We start from the raw sequence: 22,517 nt of genomic DNA on the forward strand, positions 1-22,517 counted from the left end.
ACACTTTAAATGTTGCTCAAATTTAGCTGTAGCTCACAGTGTCCGAACAGTCACTGATATCATATGATATATATCCTTTGATGTATCTCCTTGCATTCCATATCTTTTTTCATTCGTTAAAGTGATGTGGGCGTCGCTGGCGAGGCCAGCATTTATTGCCTATCGCTAATTGCCCTTGAGAAGGTGGTGGTGAGCCGCCTTCTTGAACCGCTGCAGTCCGTGTGGTGAAGGTTCTCCCACAGTGCTGTTCGGAAGGGAGTTCCAGGGTTTTGACCAGGCGACAATGAAGGAACGGCGATATATTTCCAAGTCGGGATGGTGTGTGACTTGGAGGGGAACGTGCAGGTGGTGTTGTTCCCATGTGCCTGCTGCCCTTGTCCTTCGAGGTTGTAGAGGTCGCGCGATTGGGAGGTGCTGTCGAAGAAGCCTTGGCGAGTTTCTGCAGTGCATCCTGTGAATGTACACACTGCAGCCACAGTGCGTCAGTGGTGAAGGGAGTGAATTTTTAGGGTGGTGGGTCGGGTGCCAATCAAGCGGGCTGCTTTGTTCTGGGTGGTGTCGAGCTTCTTGATTGTTGTTGGAGCTGCACTCAGCCAGACAAGTGGAGAGTATTCCATCACACTCTTGACTTGTGCCTTGCAGATGGTGGAAAAGCTTTGGGGAGTCAGGAGGCGAATCCCTCGCCGCAGAAAACCCAGCCTCTGACCTGCACTTGTAGCCACATTACTTATGTGGCTGGTCCAGTTAAGTTTCTGGTCAATGGTGACCCCCAGGATGTTGATAGTGGGGGATTCGCCGATGGAAATGCTCTTGAATGTCAAGGAGAGGTGGTTAGAGTCCCTCTTTTGGAGATTGTCATTGCCTGGCACTTGTCTGGCGCGAATTTCACTTGCCACTTATCAACCCAAGCCCGGATGGTGTGCAGGTCTTGCTGCATGCGGGCACGGACTGCTTCATTATATGAATGGTTGCGAATGGAACTGAACACTGTAGAATCATCAGCGAACATCTCGATTTCTGACCTTATGATGGAAGGAAGGTTAATAATGAAGCAGCTGAAGATGGTTGGGCCTAAGACACTGCCCTGAGGAACTCCTGCAACAATGTCCTGGGGCTGAGATGATTGGCCTCCAACAACCACGACCATCTTCCTTTTTGCTAAGTATGACTCCAGCCACTGGAGAGTTTACCCCCTGATTCCCATTGACTACAATTTTACTTGGGCTCCTTGGTGCCACACTCGGTCAAATGCTGCCTTGTTATCAAGGGCAGTCACTCTCACCTCACGTCTGTAATTCAGCTCTTTTGTCCATGTTTGGACCAAGGTCTCGAGCCGAGTGTTCCTGGCGGAACCCAAATTCAACATTGGTGAGCAGATCATTGGTGAGTGAGTGCCGCTTGTTGGCATTTTAGACGACACCTTCCAGCACCTGGTGATGATTGAGAGTAGACTGATGGGGCGGTAATTTGCCAGGTTGGATTTGTCCAGCTTTTTGTGGACAGGACACTCCTGGGCAATTTTCCATGTTGTCGCGTCGATGCCAGTGTTGTAGCTGTGCAGTTTGGCTCGATGCGCGGCTAGTTCTGCAGCTCAAGTCTTCAGCACTACTGCCGGGAGCTAGTCGGAGCTCTTAAAAACACGAGCTTATGACTGTCTTCAAATAGCATCCCAGTGTGAAAAGAATGCATAATTTCAAAGCGAAGCAACGTGTGCAAGATTGGAAGGAGGTGCGACTGGAGATTATGGGTCTGGGGCAGCGAGAGCATCTCTTCAGCATTAGATAGTCAGTATCTGAAAGAAGCAGGGAGATGAGGTATTTTTGTCTATTTGTTCTAGTATATGCAAAATACATCATCCCTCAATGCCCAGCATCTTTCTTCCACTCTCCTGCTTTCCGGTTAAAGGTTTTTTTCTTCGTTAAGTCGCTGTATTTGCTTTGAACATCTATTTCACCGGCATCTGGAGGAGCAGAGGAGGCTGGAGGTAAAGTAATGACAGAAACAGAAGGAGATGACACGTGATGGCAGAATCTTGTGTGTGTCAATTTCTTCAAGTGAGACATGACAGCCCTGCATTGCCTTGCTTCTTTCCCGAGAGCTGCACAGATTCGGTGCGTGCGTTTTGGAAATGGAAACAGTTCCACCAGCAGCTTGTTCTAATATTTCCCCTCACTGTCCATTTCATGTACCTGCCAACCCGCAGTTGGTGCTGACGTTGTATGAACAAGTCTTTCGTGTTCCAAAAGTAAATGCCTATTTGTCCGAGTAACTTGTCTGGGGCGAAAGTGACTTGAGCATCAAAGGGACAAATAGGAAAAGCAGTGCTGGTCTGCTTTCTTGCCGTAACATTGCGGTCGATTCTATGGTGGTTTAGATGCGGTACTGTTGTTTCTGTGGCCCATGTTCAATTCCCGATAGGAGAATTTGACCTTGTTGATATTACTCAAACTGACACCAACCAAATTTCTTTATCAACGTATAATGCTTGCTCATGAGCTATTTCTGCTCTTTTCTTAACAACCAGCAACCGGTCAAGCTTTAATCTTACAACCCATAAGAGCGATACACAATGCACTTTCTTGCCTTGTGTAAAATGCCTCCTGTTTTAAAGTCGTGCCGCTCATCAAAGTATGCATGAAGTCTTCTTGCCATTTTTGTCAAGATTTGGAAAATATCTGCTGACTGGCGCTTTAAATGTTGCCAACCTTTCACTGCAGCTCGCAGTGTCCGAACAGTGACTTATCATTAGCCTTTTATGTATAATCTTGCACTCTATTTCCTGAACAACACCAACTGATGACAGCATCGTTTCCTTCAAATTGAATCCCAGTGTGAAAAAATGCACAATTTAAATGGAAGTATCGTGTCCAGGATTGGAAGGAGATGCGACTGGAGATAATGGGCCTGGGACAGTGAAAAAATATCTTGAGCATTAAGATAGTCAGTATCTGAAAGACGCCAAACCTACCAAAATCCCTCGAATCAACATGAGCCTTTTCACCACCACTGCTCCTGCCTTAACAGCCAGCAGCGCATCATTCCTTAATCTTACAAACCATTATCGCGATACACAATGCACTTTTTTGCCTTGTGTAAAATGGCGTCTTTTTCAAAAGCTGCATGAAGTTTTCTTTCCATTTCTGTCAAGATTTGGAAAAGACCTGCTGACTGACACTTTAAATGTTCCCAAGCTTTAATTGTAGTTTACAGTGTCCGAACAGTCACTGTTATCATTGGCCTTTGATGTAGCTTGCTGCACCAAAGCTCTTTAACAACACTAGCTGATCACAGCACTAATGTCTTCAAATTGAACCCCTGTGAGAACAAATACACAGTTTCAAAGCTGAGCAACGTGTGCAAGATTAGAAGGAGAGTGAGACTGGGGATAATTGGCTTGGATCAGTGATCTCTTGAGCGTCAAGATATTCATTATCTGAAAGAAGCAGGGAGATGAGATCCTTGTATCTATTCATCCTGCAACATACAAAATCCTCAACTTCTCAATGCCCAGCATCTTTCTTTCCCACTCCCTGCTCTGCAGGGAAGTCTTGGTTTCATTAATTCTCCGTGTTTGCATCAAACATCTAATTCAACTGGCAGATCTGGCCATGTCTTCGAGTCATAATTCACCCCATCGTGCTTACATCATGTTAGCAACTCAAGATAACCTGATTTATGTTCATGGAATTCATTCGAGTCAGGTTTCTAGAACAATATGTCGAGGAACCAACCACGGAACAGGCTATTTTAGATCTAGTATTGTGTAATGAGACAGGATTAATTAGTAATCTTATAATAAATGATCCTCTGGGGAAGAATGATCATAATATGATAGAATTTCATATTGAGTTTGAGAGTGATGTCGTTAAGTCCGAAACTAGGGTCTTAAATTTAAACAAAACGAATTGCGTATTTATGAGGGGCGAGTAGGCAGAGGTAGTTGGGAAATTAGATTAAAATATGATGGTTTTAAGCAATGGCGAACATTTAAATAAATGTATAATAATTCTCAATGATAATACATTCCCTTGAGGATTAAAAATGCCACTGGAAAAGTGGTGCAATCTTGGCTAACTGGAGAAATTAAGGATAGTATTACGTTAAACGAAGCGGCTTACAATGTTGCAATAAAGGCTGGTAGCCTGAGGATTGGGAGAGTTTAAGAAACCAGCAAAGGATGACCAAGAAATTGATACAAAGGGAGAAAATAGAATGAGGGTAAACCAGCAAGAAATATAAAAATGGATTGTAAGAGCTTCGACAAGTATGCATAAAGGAAGACATTAGCAAAAGTAAACATGGGTCCCTTGGAGGCAGAGACAGGAAAATTATAGTGGGGAATAAGGAAATGGCAGAGACGTTACAAAACTACTTTTATCTCTCTTCAGAGTAGAAGACACAAAAAATATACCAGAAATTGTGGGGAACCAAGGGGCAAATGAGAGTGAGGAACTTAAAGATTAAGATTGGTAAAGAAAAAGTACTGGAGAAATTAACCGGACTAAAAGCCAACAAATCCTTTGGACCTGATGGCCTGCATCATAAGGTTTTAAAAGAGGTGGCTGCAGAGACTGTGGATACATTGGTTTCGATGTTCCAGAATTCCCTAGATTCTAGAAAGTTCCCCTTGATTTGCAAGGTAGCAAATGTAACCCCGCTTTTCAAGAAAGGAGGGAGAGAGAAAACAGGGAACTACACGCCATTTAGCCTCACAATAGTAATAGGGAAAATGCTAGAATCTATTACCAGGGCCGTGGTAACAGGGCACTTTGAAAATCATAATTCGATTAGTCACATGCAACACGGTTCTTTGAAAAAGAAATCGTGTGTAACAAATCTATTAGAGCTTTTTAGAGAGCAACTAGCAGGATAGATACGGGAGAACCAGTGGATGTAGTATATTTGGATTTTAAAAAGGCATTCGACAAGGTGTCACAGAAGAGGTTGTTCCACAAGATTGGGGCTCATGGGATTGTGGGTGGTATATTAGCATGAATTGAGGATTGGTTGACGTACAGAAAACATAAAGTCGGAATAATTTTCGTGTAGGCAGGCTGTAACTCGTGGGTTGCCGTGAGGATCAGTGCTTGGGCCTCAGCTATTTACAATCTATATTAACGACTTAATGAGGGGACCAAGTGTAATGTGTCCAAGTTTGCTGACGATACAAAGGTAGTTGGGAAAGTGAGCGATGAGGAGGACGCAAAGAGGATGCAAAGTGATAAAGACAGGTTAACTGAGTGGGCGAGAAGATGGAAAATGAAGTATAAAGTTGTGAAATGTGAGTTTATTTACGTTGCTAGGAAGAATAGAAAAGCAGGATATCTTTGAAAAGGTGAGAGACTACGAAATGTTGGTATTCAAAGGGATTTGTGTGTCCTTGTACACGGATCACAGAAAGTTAACATGCAGGTGCAGCAAGCAATAAGGAAAGCAAATGATATGTTGACCTTGATTGCGAGGTGGTTGGAGTACAAGAGTAAGGAAGTCTTGCTGCAATTATCTAGGGCTTTGGTGAGACGGCATCTGGAGTACTGTGTACAGTTTTGATCTCCTTACCTGCGGAATGATATACTTGCCTTAGAATGAGTGCAACAAAGGTTCACAAGATTGATTCCTGGGATGAGAGGATTGTCCTGTGAGGAGTAGAATGGGCCTGTATTCTCTCGAGTTTAGAATAATGAGGTGATCTCATTAACACGTATAAAATTCAGAGATGAGGAATAATTTGTTCGTTCGAAATCAACCGTGGCGAGATTCGAATCCACAATCTTTGAAGTAAAAGTCCGACGTGTTACTATTGCGCTGCAAAACCGGTTGCAGTCGATGTGATTTTAGATTTCCCATATGCTGCTTATGAACTTTTGGTCGGGTGGAACAAGTGGTTCGAAAGCTCAGTGGGGATTCAAAGCAGCCCCTGAGAAATCGACACAGCGACGGTTTATGCAATGCATAGTGCGCGCTCTCTCTCACTCCTCTCTCTCTCTCTTTCTCTCGTTTTTGCTCTCTCCCGCTTTCTCTCTTGAGCTCTCACTCTCCCCATCTATCTCAAGAGGGCTGGAATACAAAAGGGTGGAAGTTATGTTACAGCTGCACAGAGCTCTGGTGAGACCCCATCTTGAGGACTGCATTCAGTTCTGGGCACTCCACCTCAGGAAGGATGTGTTAACCTGGAGACTCGAAGGTCTGAATGGCCTACTCCAGTTCCTATTTTCCAATGAATGAAACAATAATTCAAGAATAGAGACCCGAATGTATCAGGATGAGTGAGTGAAGATTTTTTTTCTGTTTGAAGTACTGATTTCATTCATTGAATATTTTCAGTGTCCCAGCTCAGTGCAGTCCAGTCCTGACAAGCTGCTCGCACAAAGTGGCATTTTCTGTGAGAACACGAAAGACTTGTTCAGGCCATGACAGTACCGAGTGGGGATAGGCCTGTGCATGAAATGGAAAAGTGAGGTGAAATATTACCACAAGCAGCGGATGTCTCTGTTTCCATTTCCAAAATACACGCACGCACGGGCCGAATCGATGCAGCTCCTGGGAAAGCTGCGAAGAAAAGCAAGGCTGCCGTGGATCATTTGAAGCAACTGACACGCACACGGTTCGGCCCGTTTCACGTGGCATCTCCTGTTTCTGACTATTCTTCCCCTCCCGCTTCCTCTACTCCTCCAGCTGCCAGGTGAATTAGATGCTTGATGAAAACACAGGGGAATTCATGAATCCCATCCTGACCTGGACAGCAGGGAGAGAGAGGGAAAGAACGGTGCTGGCCATTGAGAAGGGATGGATTTTGCACATACTGGGAAAAATAGACACACAGATCTCATCTCCCTGCTTCTTTGGTATGTGGGATATCTTAATGCTCAGGTGATGATATCACTGCCCCCACCCCACCCCGGCCCATGATCTCCACTCGCACTCTCCTTCCAATCTCACACACCTTTGCTTGGGTTTGAAATCGTGTACGTTTTCACACTGCGATTCAATTTGAAGAAAGCGATGCTGTGATAACCTGCGGCTATTGAGGAGATGCAGTGCAAGAAGGCTAATGATAACAGTGACTGTTCTGACACTGTGAGCGAGAGTTAAAGGTGGACAACATTTAAAGTCTCATGCAGCAGGTCTGGGTCCAAATCTTTCACGTGGTATCTCCTTCTGTTCCTGTCACTCATTTTCCTCCACGGAGAGTTCATTTGAAATTCCTGTGCGGCTGCATTGCGCATTTTCCAGTTCTGCTTCGAACAATCGGGACTTTAAAGGCACCTCTGTGACCTGCACTTTCTTTAAATGAGTTTTGTTCGCTTTGCATTCGACTATGAAATCGCTCTCGGTTTTCATCTCAATGAACCAGACTCTGACCGCATTGTATCTGTCAGCGTGTCAGTGGCGAGGTTGGGGTCAGCACGGGTCGTTTTCAACTTTTGAAATCTCAACAATTACCAGAGAAAAGAGACATTGAATCAAACTCTCCCTGTCAGTGATGAATTGAATGAATATCGCTCCAAGCAGATCTGGACAATGCGAAGCGCAGCCGCACAGTTCCAAATCCATCCTGTCGCCACTCGGCAATCGCATTAACTGAACTTTACTCTGACCCAGTGTCACCGCGCTGAAATCGAATGTTTGTCGGCCACATTTTTTCTTAACATCATAGTTACTGGTGTAATGGTGAAAACTGCCGTCCGCTGCACTGTAAGTACAAGAGACAACTTTGTAGACACCGTGCAGTGCCACAGACCCGCTCGTTGGACCTGCTCGTTTCATCTCATCTCATTTTCACCACACCTGAATATTACTGGAATAGAGAATGGAGAATCACAGCTCGAAAAATCAATCCTCTCTGCCACGATGGGACGAAGACTTCCAACATACAGGTGTTTAATGGCAAGGTGAGTTTAATGTTCAGAAATGAGACAGCACAGATTTTCACTCGTGCAAACTTCACACCCTTTATTTTGGAAAAGTAAACTGATAGTCGAGAGATGTGATATTGATCGCGGCAACCTGAATTTTTAACTCGTTTAATCAATGATTCAAACACAAACGTGTCGTGTCTCTGTGGCGCAATCGGTTAGCGCGTTCGGCTGTTAACTGAAAGGTTGGTGGTTCGAGCCCACCCAAGGACGGTAGGGGAACTTTTGCCTTAAGGTTCATCGTCTCGTGTTTCCTGGTTTCAAATATATGTTTTGTCTGCAAAAAAATGCACGGTTTCGATGGCCAGCTGAGCACGGCCGATCTTCCACCATTTCACCTGAGATTGCCTTCACGAAAATCAGAATTGTTCTTGACAGACAAAGTCCAAAGATTTCAGGAGAGCCGCTTCACTCTGACATGGATGTTTCTGCAGTGAGCGACACCAGACTGTTTCCACAATAAATGTCAGTCCTTTTATTTTGGAAACGCAAAATTGTTTTCGCATTCCGAAGGGTTTCAGTTCATTTGTGAACTCCACCACTGACACTGCTGAAGGTTGTAGGCTCAGGCAGTGGGACCTCCAGAAGTGGACTGTAAGAAAGCTGGGTTTCGGCATCCTGACAAATATATGCCGAGGAACCAGAGGAAACCTTACGAAGGAACCGTCTGGGATTTTACCTGTTCGTTTAGGTCTCAGGGTGAATGATTCCTGATTCCCTGAACTGTCTTACATTTAACTCAGGTCAGATCAGGATGAATTCAGTTTACAGGAGGATAGTGTCAAATATCACCCACAATCGAGGGAGACAAAAGCAGCCATTGGAGATGCGACGAGATCATTGGAAAAGAAGATGGTGCACAATTGTGGGAATAAAGCAAACGCCTTTTCAGCTGCGTCAGGAGTCAGAAGACCGTTAAAGATAGTTTAGGTCCACTGAAAGGCAGTTCAGGACAGATTCCCGGGCTATGGCAGAGCTGTTAAATGATTATTTCTCATCAGCCTACACTCCTGTGGATGATGCTCCGATTCCAGCTGTGGGGTGTGCTGTCGACAATAACATCATAAATATTAGGAATCTTACAACACCAGGTTATAGTCCAACAAATTTATTTTAAAATCACAAGCTTTCGGAGATTATCTCCTTCGTCAGATAAAGGGGATAATCTCCGAAAGCTTGTGATTTTAAAATAAATCTGTTGGACTATAACCTGGTGTTGCAAGATTCCTTACATTTGTCCACCCCAGTCCATCACCGGCATCTCCACATCATCATAAATATTGAAATAGAAAGGGATGTGATCTTGGATAAAATATGAAATCTCAAAATAGATTGTGCTCCAGGTCCAGATGATATTCACCCACGGGTGTTTAAAGAGATGGGACGGGTGCTCTGTGAGCCCCTTGCCTGTATCTTCAACAGCTCAGTAGAGTCAGCGATTGTCTCCTGAGATTGGAAAATAGCTTACGTAGTTCCCATTTTCATTAAAGGGGACAAATCAGAGCCAGGGAATGACAGGCCCATCGGTGTGACATTGATCAGAGGGAATATGCTTGAAGGGATCCTAAGAGATGCTGTTTATGACCACGGGGAAAGAGAAGGAGCCATTAGAGATACTCAACACGGCTTCCGGGAAAGAAGGTCGTGTCTTACAAACTTGCTTCAGTTTTTTGAAGAAGTTGCTGTGTTAGTGGATGAGGGTAATCCGCTTCACATTGTCTAGGTCATGCTTGTCAAACTCATTTTGGATGATGAGCCTGATCCGATATCATGGCACTTGGCCTGGGCCACATTCAGCAAAAGTTATTAAACTAGAAATAGATGAAGATGAACCATATTGGTACTTACTTACGTTTAGATTTTATTTACTGCTACTGCTGCTCCCGATAACTAGCACCTCGTAGCTTGAACCATTGCATCAACATTTGGAGTAAATGACTGGGCTGTGTGATGTCTTGGATAAAAACATGAGGCCACTTTTCATTACAGAACTTTGGAAGTGATTTCCACAGTTTCACAGTGTAAAGAAGTTTCTCTTGATCACTGCACTAAAACAGAAAGTCGGGGTTAAGGGTCGCTACTCAGACTGGTAAAAGGTGTAAAGTGGTGTTCCACAATGATCGGTGCTGGGACCACTGTTCACTATTTATACAAACGATTTGGACTCGGGAATCGGATGTACAATTTCAAAATTTACGGATGACACCAGTTTGGGGCGGGGTATAGCTGATACTGATGAAGTCTACAAGAATATACAAGAAGACATTAATAAACTTGCAGAATAGGGGTGTAATTGGCAAATGAATTTTAATAAAGATGAGGATGAAGTGGAGCATTTTGGTAGCAAGAACAAGGAGGTCTCATAATGCTTGGACAATTAGAGTCTAAATGGGGTAAAGGAGTAGAGGGATCTTGGGACACAGATACACAAATCACTAAAATTAGTGATGCAGGTTAAAAAGGCCATAAAAAAGCAAACCAAGCACTGGGGTTCATTTCTAGAGGGATAGAATTGGAAAGCGATGTTAAACTTATATAGAACCTTGATTAGACGACATTTGGAATACTGTGAACAGTTCTGGTCTCCATATTATATGAAGGATATGGAGATACTGGAGAAGGTGCAAAAAGGATGTCACCATATAAGTGGTCGCTGGATTTGATGTCTCTGTGCAACTGATCCCTGTATTTGGTGTCCCAATGTAAGTGTTCCCTGGATTTGGTGTCTCTGTGTAAGTGGTCCCGATATTTGGTATCCCTGTCCACGTGTCCTTAGATTTGGTGTCTCAGTGTCAGTGTTTCGTGGATTTGGTGTCCCAGTGTAAGTGGTCCCTGGATTTGGTGTCTCAGTGTAAGTTGTTCCCGGATTTGTTGTCCCGTGTAAGTTGCCATCGATTTGGTGTCACAGTATTCGCGGTCCCTTGTGAATTGAGGCATCGCTCGTGGAATTTTTCTCCTCTTTCCACTTTTGCAAAAAATTGTTGCCAGCTTATTAAAACCATTAACTGGCTCTCGGGTAGAGCACAGAAAAAAATGACACCTCGTCAGTTTCCCTGAGAATGACAGGTCTGAATTCGAGTCAGAGAACATTTCGCAATTAAACCAGACTGGGCGGCTCGGGCCTGAGTTGCGACTTACGAACGGAAAAGTAGCGGTCAGTTTACTTCGCACCATGGGGAAGGTCTGAGCACTCATGTTTCTGTATAATTTATTTATTTATTATGTTTGTTGCCTCCCTGGCATCAACCTCGATGGGATGACAATAATTAATTTTCTGTTCACCAATTCCGGCTTTCAATGGCGGGGCATTTCCCCACAGTCCCCCGTTCCTCAGAATGTGTCCTATCAATGAATACAGGAGACCAGTGCGCGGTGCCAGGACCGGGCTGTGCTCTGAGCATGCGCAGTGCGAGTGGTGGCGAAGGACTGAGGAGGAACAGGCGTGTCGGAGGCCGGGAGAAGACGAGGGAGTAATTGGACCTATGGTTAGGCGGAGAAGCGTCACAAGCACCTGATGGCATCTTGAGGCCACAAATCCGAGTCCACAGGCCCAGTATTTGCACCTCGGTGACAGGCCCGACCAGCAGCCGTCCGAAAATCAATGTGACTGGCCGCCATCTTGCGAGCGGAAGTCATGGTCGAATCTTGGTGCATGCGCGGCCATCTTGGCTCAGGAACAAAGAGTGGGCGGGGTTTCAGGGTCCCAGTGACCGGTAACAAAGAGTGGGCGGGGCTTCTGGGTCCCAGTGACCGGTAACAAAGAGTGGGCGGGGCTACAGGGTCCCAATGACCAGGAACAAAGAGCGGGCGGGGCTTCGGGATCTCAGTGACCAGGAGAGAAAATCATTGCCTCATTTATTTTATTCTCACTCTGCCCACAATGGTTGTAGAACTGAACCCAATCAGAGGAGATGGAGGGACAAAACTGGGAGTGGAGGGAAGAAATATTGGAGATGGTGGGATGGGTTTGGATTTCAGCACATGGAGGAGGGAGAGTGCGTGGGACGGGGATTGACGGCTTTGGCGGAAAAGAGAGGATAGAAAGTTTCATAGAAACTAGAATTGTCTGTTCCAAATTTCGATCCTTTATTTAGAGTGATGACTTTTGTAAACTTTTACAGGGTATTAGAAGGGGAGGATTTGCAGACGGGAAATTCAAACCAAAGATCACGTCAAGATCTGACAGAGTCACTCGATTCACCAGGACCTGAATATCATCGACCTATGAATGTGGAAGGAGAAATGTTTGTATTTTCTGTCTGTGGGAGAAGATTTCAAACATCAGTGTGACTGGAAAAACACCGAGACACACACCCGAGTGAGAGTGTTCCAGTGCACTGAGTGTGGAAAGAGCTTTCACCAGTTACACAGCCTGAAAAAACACCGCACCATTCACAGCCGGGAGAAACCGTACACGTGTCCTGTGTGTGGACGAGGCTTCAACTGATCATCCAACCTGGAGAGACACAAGGACACCCGCACCACGGAGATACCGTGGAAATGTTGGGACTGTGGGAAGGGATTCAATTACCCATCAGAGCTGGAAACTCATCGACGCAGTCACACTGGGCAGAGGCAGTTCACCTGCTCCAAACAAAGCAGGAAAAGCACAGTTTCCGGTCTGGGGTGCGTTTCCTGATCTCACCCGAAGTGGTGCTGAGCCCCAAAGAGCAGGAAACGCCAGGCTCAGTCCCAGGCCTGTGCTGAGTTTTCGACTGTCAGGCTCGTGGTTTCGAGCCCCACTTCGGGTGGTTTGTGTGATAATTTTTAGGCTGATTTCACAAGCGATCCTAAGTTCAAAATTCCCCCGGCAGAGAGTTCAAGGAGTATGTGATATAAATTAGATTCAAGGGCAGTATCAGAAATGTCCTCCTTGATTCTGGACCTTGATCTCTCTCCAACCGCTCACTGCTACAGATTGAACTATATTTCAATTCACCTGCAGCTCGGGATCAGTGCGGATCAGAGTGCCTTCGGGCCCATCTCTCCCATCAGTGCCGGGAAAAGAATGGAGAATTTTACAAACATTACATGTTCTGTAACTTTTCATGAAAACGAAAGTGTTTTTCACTCCGTGTCCAACACTGTGAGGTGTCCCCTATTGTGTCCAGTTTCTGTGCTTTTAAACACTTCGGTTTATTTCGTTCCGTGTCCATAGCTGTGAAGTCTCCCCTGGTGTATTAGCATTTTGTGTTTATAAAGAGTGTACATTTTTGACCGGCGGTTTGTGTGTAGGGGGTTTGAGGGTGAGCTCTGATTCCCGCTACCTGATGGATTGAATGGAGGAAAGAATGAATGAGAGAGAGGCGCGATGTGGGAAACGGGATGATGGAAGAATGTGTCCATGAACCTGGTTCAAAGTGGCCCAACACAAGATAACATTAAGATATCATCAGCAGAACATTAACATAACCTGAGCTCCAGGATCTGGTCTGGTCCCATTCCCCCGAAGTCAGGAATGAGCGGGAGAGGCAATTGCACCAGATTTATGTGTTTTTTTTCCAAAGCAACGCCACACAGTCCAACTTGGGATGGAGCCGAAATAGCTTAGTTGAGAATGCGAAAATTTGAAAGTCCCTGCTTTAATTCCGAATTTCAGCAGAATTTGGTTGTTTGGCTCTCGTTCTTTGGATCGAATCTCGCATTAACTTACAATGAAATTTTAACCGGCGCTGGAGGCTTCGGGAAGGATGAGAGAGGCATCAAGATTGAGAAATATTGATACAATCTTTATTTAGCTTTATTTCTTTCGGCATTTTTCTCTGTTTTTTGCCTCTCTCAGTGCCGGGTGAACATTTTATTTGAAACATTTGATTCCTAAACTGATGCCTTTTCCACATCTCGGGCGGCCAGACACGCTTTTTCTGTTTGTTACTCCTTGTGACCATTAAAGGGAACAAGCTCCGAGTTAAAGGTTTATCAGCAAACCGACAGAGAGATAACACAGCGGGAATAAAACTCTTTGCCTCACATTGTTAGATACTGAGTGACACAGATTGTAATGTATGCAAGTAAACATATCCGGATACTGAGTGACACAGATTGTAATGTGTGTCAGTAAACATACCCGGATACTGAGTGACACAGGTTGTAATGTGTTTCAGTAAACATACCCGGACACTGAGTGACACAGGTTGTCATGTGTGTAAGTAAACATACCCAGATACTGAGTGACACAGATTGTAATGTGTGTCAGTAAACATACCCGGATACTGAGTGACACAGATTGTAATGTTTGTCAGTAAGTATACCCGGAAAAGAGGTGCCGGAAATGGAAAGAAATAGAGAGATGGAAAAAGAGAGAAAAGCGACAGATAGAAAGAGATGGAGACACGGAAAGGTGAGTGAGAAAAGAAGGATAAATGAAGAATGAAAAGAAAGATGTGTTTCTCCAGCCCACAGGCAAAGATATATCAAACATTGTAATGAATGCTACTCCAAAAACTATTCCTTCTGACTTTTTGCGTGAATTGCTCGTAAAATCTGGATTTTCAAAGTTACCTAAATAATGTAATGAACAACTGATGGCTCATACGAGGATCGAGCCCGCGACCTTAAGCGGTATGAGCACCACGCTTTAACCAACTGAGCTGAACGACTATTCGCTTTTTTCACCGTCATCGGCTTGGGCAGACGTTGGGCGGCCTGTGTTTTACTTCTCACACTGCGTCATCCGGTTATTGCACCAACATTGAACACACCACATCCCTTAAACATTGTTACTTGTTTCTGCATAAAACTGGCAAGGGTGTAAATCGAAATTAACAGATAAGGAGCACATTAATGCGACAAATTTAATTCTGGTAATAATTATGTTCCGAACAATGAAGACCCCACCCCTAAAACACTGCACCGCTGTTAAACCAGTGGGCAGGACCCTGAGGTACTGCGAAAATCGTGTGCTGAGGTTTCCGTATTGTAGTGCTTATCATGTTCGCCTTTTACGTGAAAAAGCTCTGTTTCATTTCCCGCATAAAAACATAGTTTTGAACAACTTGCTTCGGATAAACCTCCAGGCGTCAACTTGTGCTGAGAGAAGGGACAATTATTGTTCCTTGCTGTTAACTTTAACAACGGCTGTACCAAATTCCAAGTGTCATAAACTATCAACATTTTAAACCCAACTCTTAAAATGCAGTCTGGAAAGTGAGAATCGGTGAAAGTTCATCGCATACAAAGCACAAAAACTTATCTAAAGTTTCACTATCCATGTTAGTATTTCCGTGAGTCTGCAGCATAAAGTTATCGGTTTCAACAATTATTCAACTTTCATAGTCTTTTATTAGTTCCATTAATTAATTTAATAACGTTCATTGGTCACTGCAACCGCAAGCTTTAGCTCGGTGAAATATTAATTTTGTTAACCATGCAATGTGATGTTTTTCTCTGGCACCATCATTTAGCGCGTTGGGCTCTTAAAACAAAATTTGGTGGTTCGATGACCCCCAAGGGACGATACAATATCTCCGATTTCAATGTGTGTTTTCACTGTAAGAAAATGCACCATAAATGAATTTGATGAAGAGTAGATAATATTGTTGACTTGAAATAGTTAGTGTGCAACTTGACATTGCACCACATCGGAATCCAAATTAAGATTCGGGGCCAAAAAAGCAGATGCATGCACGGAGGCAGAGGGTAAGGCTGAAGTATTAAATGAGTACTTTGCACCTGTCTTCACCAAGGAAGAAGAAGCTACCAAAGTCAGTAAAAGAGGAGGTCGTGGAGATACTGGATGGGATAAAAATTGATAAAGAAAAGGTACTAGAAAGGCTGGCTGTACTTAAAGTGGGCAAGTCACACGGTCCGGATGGGATGCATCCTTGGTTCCTGAGGGAAGTAAGGGTGAAAATTTGAGAGTTGCTGGCCATAATCTCCAATCGTCCGTAGATATGGGGGTGGTGCCAGTCGACTGGAATATGTCAAATGTTACTCCCTTTTTAAAAACGTGTGCAAGGTTAAACCCAGCAACTACAGGCCAGTCAGTTTAACCTCAGTGGTAGGGAAGATTTTGGAAACGATAAATACGGGATACATATAACAGCCAGTTCGACAAGTGCAGATTAATAAAGGAAAGCCAGCACGAATTTGTTAAAGGCAAATCGTGTTTAACTAACTTGATTGAGTTTTTCGATGAAGTAAAGTGCCACATAATAGGCTTGTCAGCAAAATTGAAGCCCGTGGAATAAAAGCATGGATACTAAATTGGATAAATGACAGGAAACAGACAGTCGTGGTGAACGGATTTTTTTCGGACTGGAGGAAGGGAGACAGTGTTGTTTTCCATTGGTCTGGAATGGACCACTGCTTTTTGATATATATTAATGATTTGGACTTGTCCGTACAGGAACAATTTCAAAATTCTCAGATAACACAAAACTAGGAATTGTAGTAAACAGTGAAGAGGATAATAATAGTCTTCAAGAGTACACAGATGGGCTTGGTGGAATGGGCGGACACATGGCAGATAAAATTTAATTGTAAACAATTTTACAACACCAAGTTATATTCCAGCAATTTTATTTGAAATTCACAAGCTTTCGGAGGCTTCCTCCTTCCTCGTGGACCACAGCATTCACCTGAGGAAGGAGGAATCCTCCGAAAGCTTGTGAATTTCAAATAAAATTGCTGGACGATAATTGGTGTTGTAAAATTGTTTACAATTGTCAACCCCAGTCCATCACCGGCATCTCCACATCATGGGTAAAATTTAATGCAGAGAAGTGCGAAGTGATATATTTTGGCAGGAAGAATGAGGAGAGGCAATATAAACTAAATGATACAATTCTAAATGAGGTGCGGGAATAGAGAGTCCTAGGGGCATATGTGCACACATCTTTGAAGGTGGCAGGATAGGCTGAGAGCGTGGTCCTGGGCTTTGTAAATAGAGGCATAGAGTACAAAATTAAGAAAGTTATGTTGAACCTTATAAAACACTGGTTCGGCCACAACCAGAGTATTGTTCCAATTCTGGGCACCGCATTTTCGGAAGGATGTGAAAGCCTTAGAGAGCATGCAGAAAATATTTACTAGAATGGTTCCAGGGATGAGGGACTTCAATTATGTGGACAGACTGGAGAAGTTGGGATTGTTCTTAGAGCAGAGAAGGTTGAGTGGATATTTGATAGAAGTGTTCAAAATCATGAGGGATTTATATAAAGTAAATAAAGAGAAGCTGTTCCCATTGGCTGAAGGGTCGAGAACCAGAGGACACAGCTTTATGGTGATTGGCAAAAGAAACCAAAGGCGAAATGAGTGAAACTTTTTAACGCAGCGAGTGGTTATTATCTGGAAGGTGCTGCCTCAAACGGTGGAAGCAGAATCAATCATGGCTATCAAAAAGGAATTGGATAAATACTTGAAGGGGAAAAAATTGCAGGGCCACGTGGAAAGAGCGGGGGAATGAGACTAACTGGATTGTTATTACAAAGAGATAGCACGGTCTGGATGGGTCGAATTGACTTCCTTCTGTGCTGTCACCATTCTATGATTCGATGATTGGATGGACAGAGCCGTCTGAAAGGATAGGCGATCTGTTGTGGGTATCAGGGAAACTTTCGACTGGTTGCACAGCTGTGTTACTGACGGCTCGTTGGTCTCGGATTATGGTTTTCACTTTGGGCGTTTCACTAATTCATATGTCAGAAGTCCGGGGTTCAATTTCCCAGACGAGCCCTCCTGTGTCACTATTTTCAGTGGAAATTCATTCATTTGTTTTCCGCATCTTTTCAGCGTTGCAGAATACAGGATTGACTTAATTCTAGAGCATGTTTGACCTTTAGTGGCTCGAATGCAGAGGGTTTGTCGACGCAACACCACATAGGGAAAGGAAAATTTCTCAACGTGGTGTGCAGATTGAAGCTGAATGTGAATGCATCCCTTTTCAGGCGATCTCATAGGTGCAGAATGAAAATGCTCCTTAATCGGCGGGGAATCAATCCCCATCTCCTCGGGTGGCAGGTGAGAATTCTACCAGTGAAACAGCAACGTCCGACGGAAGCGGTTGCATGTGTCCAGTTGGAAACCTGTCTGAAAGAACATATAGTCTCACAAATCTCCTGTGAGTACCCTGTGCATTCCGATTTACAGCCGTGCATCAAAAGCTCTCGCAGCTGCGGTAGTCGAGTGGTTAAGACGTTAGGCCTGAAACCCAATGGGGTATTCCGGCAGAAGTTGGAATCGTGCTATCGGCGCTATTGTGTAAAGTTTTGTTCAATGCTCAAATAAATATGAACTGGAGATAACGGGCTGCAATCCCTTCCCTCAGTGAGATACTCCACCGAGGCAGATCCTTTTAATTGGGAGCCCAGTGGTCTCTTGCCAAATATCAAGATACGTGAAGGGAACTTCACAATATTCCACAACTGTCCAAAACTGGGCACCACACTTTATAAAGGATGTGAAGGCATCAGAGAGGGTGGAGAAACATTTACTGGAATGATTCCAGGGATGAGGTCTTCAGTTACGTGGGTAGACTGGAGAAGCTGGTGTTGTTCCCTTAGAGCAGAGAAGGTTGAGTGGAGATTTGATAGAAGTGTTCAAAATCATGACGGGTTTAGATAAAGTAAATAAAGAGAAACTGCTCCCGTTGGCGGAAGGGTCGAGAACCAGAGGACGCAGATTTACGGTGGTTGACAAAAGAACCATAGGCGATATGAGGAAAAACTTTTTAAACTAGCGAGTAGATATAATCTGGAATGCATCGGCTGAAAGGGTGGTGGAAGCAGAATTAATCGTGGTTTCTAAAAGGAATTGGATAAGTATTTGAAGGGAAAATATTTGCAGGTGTCCGTAGAAAGAACGGGGGAATGGGACGATCTGAATTGCACTTAAAGAGAGCCCGCACAGGCTCGATGGGCCGAATGGCCTCCATCTGTGCAGTGACGCTTCTATGATTCCCAATCTCCATCTTAAATTCTGCTGACTTGATGTTAGGTTTTTTCTGTACTTTTATCTCTCTATCTCTCTCTGTCTTTGTCTCTCTGTGTTTCCCCTGATGGACTTCTCAGGCAGCCTTGAACGGCCATAGCTGATCGAACCTGCGACACCAGCAGAGAAGGGTGAAGATAGAATGACTGAGACGGTAGGAAAAGTAAAAATCTAACCCAGATGATGAATTCGCAGCTAATGTCTACACATTAATGTCTCTTCGTCCTCACAGTGAAAACATCAGTAATTTTATTCCACTATAAAAAGAAAGAAAGTCTTGTATTTATAAAGCGCTTTTCACGACCTCAAGACGTCCCAAAGTGCTTTACAACCAATGAAGTATTTTTGAAGTGTAGTCACTGTTATACTTGTGGGAGAGTGGATAATCTGCGGATGCCGAGGGAGACAACAATGTAACATTGGAGCAATTAATTCTGCAAAGTCTCACTTGGCATTACAAGTCGCACATTGAAAACGAATGTGGTAAAGAGAGGCTAATATTGTTGATATGAAATAGTTAGTGTACAACTTTACATTGCTGCACATCGGAATAGAAAAAGTGATCGGATGGATTGCCGGATGGCCGATCGGCGATGAGTGGCACCGAATTCTGCACTGGTTGCACCCTTTTGGTAGCAGTAGCTGTCAGGTTATTTCACAGCTGCGATGGCCGAGTGGTTAAGGCGTTGGACTCGAAATCCAATGGGGTTTTCCTACGCAGGTTCGAATCCTGCTCGTAGCGCTATTTCTTAAAGATTTGTTCAATGTTCAAATAAATATGAACTGGAGTTGATGGACCGTGTTCCCTCCCTCAGATAGATGCTCCAGCGAGGCAAACGCTTCCAATTCGGAGTCCAATTGTCATTTGCAAAGTTGCACGGCATGTGAAAGAATCTCTCCCAAGCTCCATCTTAAATTCTGCTCGTTCGCAGAGCTTGATATTTATACTATTTGTTTCTATACTTTAATCTCTCCCTGTCTCTGTCTCTTGACTCTCTGAGTTTTCCCCTGATGGACTTCTCAGGCTTTCTTGAACGGCCAAGGATGATCGAACCTGCAACACCAGCAGAGAAGGGTAAAGATGGAAAGACTGAGACGGGGGGAGAAGCAAAGGTGCAACCCAGCTGATCAATTTTTAGCTAATATACACACATTTATGTCTCTTCGCCCTTACAGTGAAAACATCAGCAATTTGAGTACATTGCACTTATAGTATAGTGTTCAAATGCGGATGTCGAGACAGACACCAGTCGATCCGTTGCCATGGTGATGACCGAATCTAAACACTGGACCACAAGGAAACGCTGAAAATTCTTTGCTGCGAACAGGCAGTCCAACGCGGCCTTTCCTGCTTGCCTCTTTGTAATTCAGGTAATTTTCCTGCCAGACAAGCTGCTCGCACAAAATGGCATTTTCTGTTCAAACTACGATCGCGACAGAAGGTCATGTTCAGGCAATGAAAGCACCAAGTGCAACTCGGCATGTACATGAAATGGAAAGAGAGGTAAAATACTCCCACAAGCTGCTGATGGACATGTTTCCATTTCCAAAATTCACTCACCGAATGAAGCTCCTGGGAAAACTGCAAGGCCACGCAGGTCCATCGTGAATCATCTGAAGCAATTGGCAGTTTAATGTAGCATCTCCTCCTGCTTCTGTCGGGGGTGAAGAAGAGACACCGTCGGTATCTGCGTACAGTTTGGTTTTGTACAGAACTGTACGGCCAAGGGTGATCGAACCTGCAACACCAGCAGAGAAGGGTAAAGATGGGGCTGTGAGATATTCTATATTATTCATATTTAACCACAAGAATATCCGCAGTCAGAAGCTGAAAAGAAGGGAGAGATGAGAGGCCTGAGAAAAAACACAGAGCTGAATGAATCACGGAAGAGTGAAACAAAATTAAATCTTACCAGTTCCACTGTGTTCCGTGTGCAACCTTGGGATCCCCGACCACATGAGTTCGATTCTAAATCAGGGAATTAACTTTAGCAAGAGTTATGAAATTATTAAATAAATTACATGAAACTAATTAAACCCTGTTGGTAGATGAATGACTGTTTTATTCACCATTAATCAAACGATAACTTTCTATTTCATACTGAAGTAGATGCTGACGTGGTTATCGAGAGACAATCAAAACTTTAATAAGATTTTTATGCTTTGCAGGTGAACAAATTTCATCATTTTACAGACTGTATCTTAAGGGTATGATTAAAATCTCAGTGCAGCTGTTGTTAAATTTAAAATGAATAGGAAATTGTCACCGTTTATCACAGGAACGCCCGAACCGGTTCTACGATCAAGATGAAAGTAACGCAACGAGCAACATCTGATACAAAAATCCCCACCGTTTTGCTTTTCCAACATAAAGGGTGTGACATTTATTCTCTGAACATAGAAACAGTCTGGTCTCGCTCACGACAGAAATCTCCATGTCACAGTGAACCATCTCTCCTGCAGCGAGTGCGGCCTCCCTTAGGGCCTTTCGGGGGCTTGTCTGCCAAGGAGAATTGTGATTTTCTTGCTTCCAAAACATACATTGAAACCCTGGAACTTTGAGGCGAAGAATCCTGAGGAAAAATCAAATCAGAGCTCGAACCATCAAACTTCCGTGCAAACCGACAGCACCAACTAGACAGGCGAAGAGGTCACTTGCTGAACCAATAATTAATTGGGCTAAACTTTGAGTTTGCAGCGACCAATATAACAACTGTCTGCAGTCAGTCCAAAATGAATAGTTGAAGCTTGGAGGAGTGAAAATCCAAACAGCCGGTCTTCACTCTTAAACCAGCAACTATGAAGAAAAACATGCCGGAGAAATACTCGATTTCAGTGCGGTGACAACGGACCAGAGTAAAGCTCAGTTAATGTGATTGGTGAGTGGCTGGAGGGTGGATTTCGAACTCCTTATCGACCGCACTGTGCATTTTCCAAATCTGCTTGGAGCACCAATCCCTTCAATTCATCACTTACAGGGACAATTCGATTCTCGGTTTCTTTTCGCTGACGCTTGGAAAATTTTACAAATTAGAAGCGATCAGTGTCAAAGCTAACCACGTCACCGACATGCTCGCAGATACAAAGCGGCCACACTCTGCTTCAGCAAGATGAAAGCCGAGAGCGATTTCACGGTCAAATATAATGGCGAACAAAACTTAATCAAAGAAAGTGCAGGTCGTTGAGTTGCTTTTAAAGTCCTGATTGTTTGCATTGAACTTCTCCCCAATGCGTTTGAGAGCCACGTGGGGCGATTTGGGGACTTCATTTCCTTTTATGCCGAAGTTTCAAGTGCAGTTCAAGGTCAAAAGTCCTGGGACCACTGTTGTTCGCAATTTATCGGTGCTGGGACCACTGTTGTTCACAATTTATCGGTGCTGGGGCCACTGTTGTTCACAATTTATCGGTGCTGGGACCACTGTTATTCACAATTTATCGGTGCTGGGACCACTGTTGTTCACAATTTATCGGTGCTGGGACCACTGTTGTTCACAATTTATCGGTGCTGGGGCCACTGTTGTTCACAATTTATCGGTGCTTGGACCACTGTTGTTCACAATTTATCGGTGCTGGGATCACTGCTGTTCACAATTTATCGGTGCTGGGACCACTGTTGTTCACAATTTATCGGTGCTGGGACCACTGTTGTTCACAATTTATCGATGCTGGGGA

The 22,517-nt window shown here is 44.0% G+C and overlaps 2 non-coding genes across 2 annotated transcripts; both read left to right on the top strand.

Moving 5' to 3' along the window:
- The first annotated feature begins 8,055 nt into the window (after positions 1-8,055).
- On the top strand, positions 8,056-8,129 carry trnan-guu (transfer RNA asparagine (anticodon GUU)). Its single transcript has one exon. It is a non-coding gene; the product is annotated as a tRNA-Asn (tRNA).
- An 11,376-nt stretch (positions 8,130-19,505) lies between these two features.
- Positions 19,506-19,587, top strand: trnas-cga (transfer RNA serine (anticodon CGA)). Its single transcript has one exon. It is a non-coding gene; the product is annotated as a tRNA-Ser (tRNA).
- The last annotated feature ends 2,930 nt before the right edge of the window (positions 19,588-22,517 follow it).

This window comes from Heptranchias perlo, chromosome 20 (genome assembly GCF_035084215.1).
Source record: "Heptranchias perlo isolate sHepPer1 chromosome 20, sHepPer1.hap1, whole genome shotgun sequence".
Taxonomy (NCBI): domain Eukaryota; kingdom Metazoa; phylum Chordata; class Chondrichthyes; order Hexanchiformes; family Hexanchidae; genus Heptranchias; species Heptranchias perlo.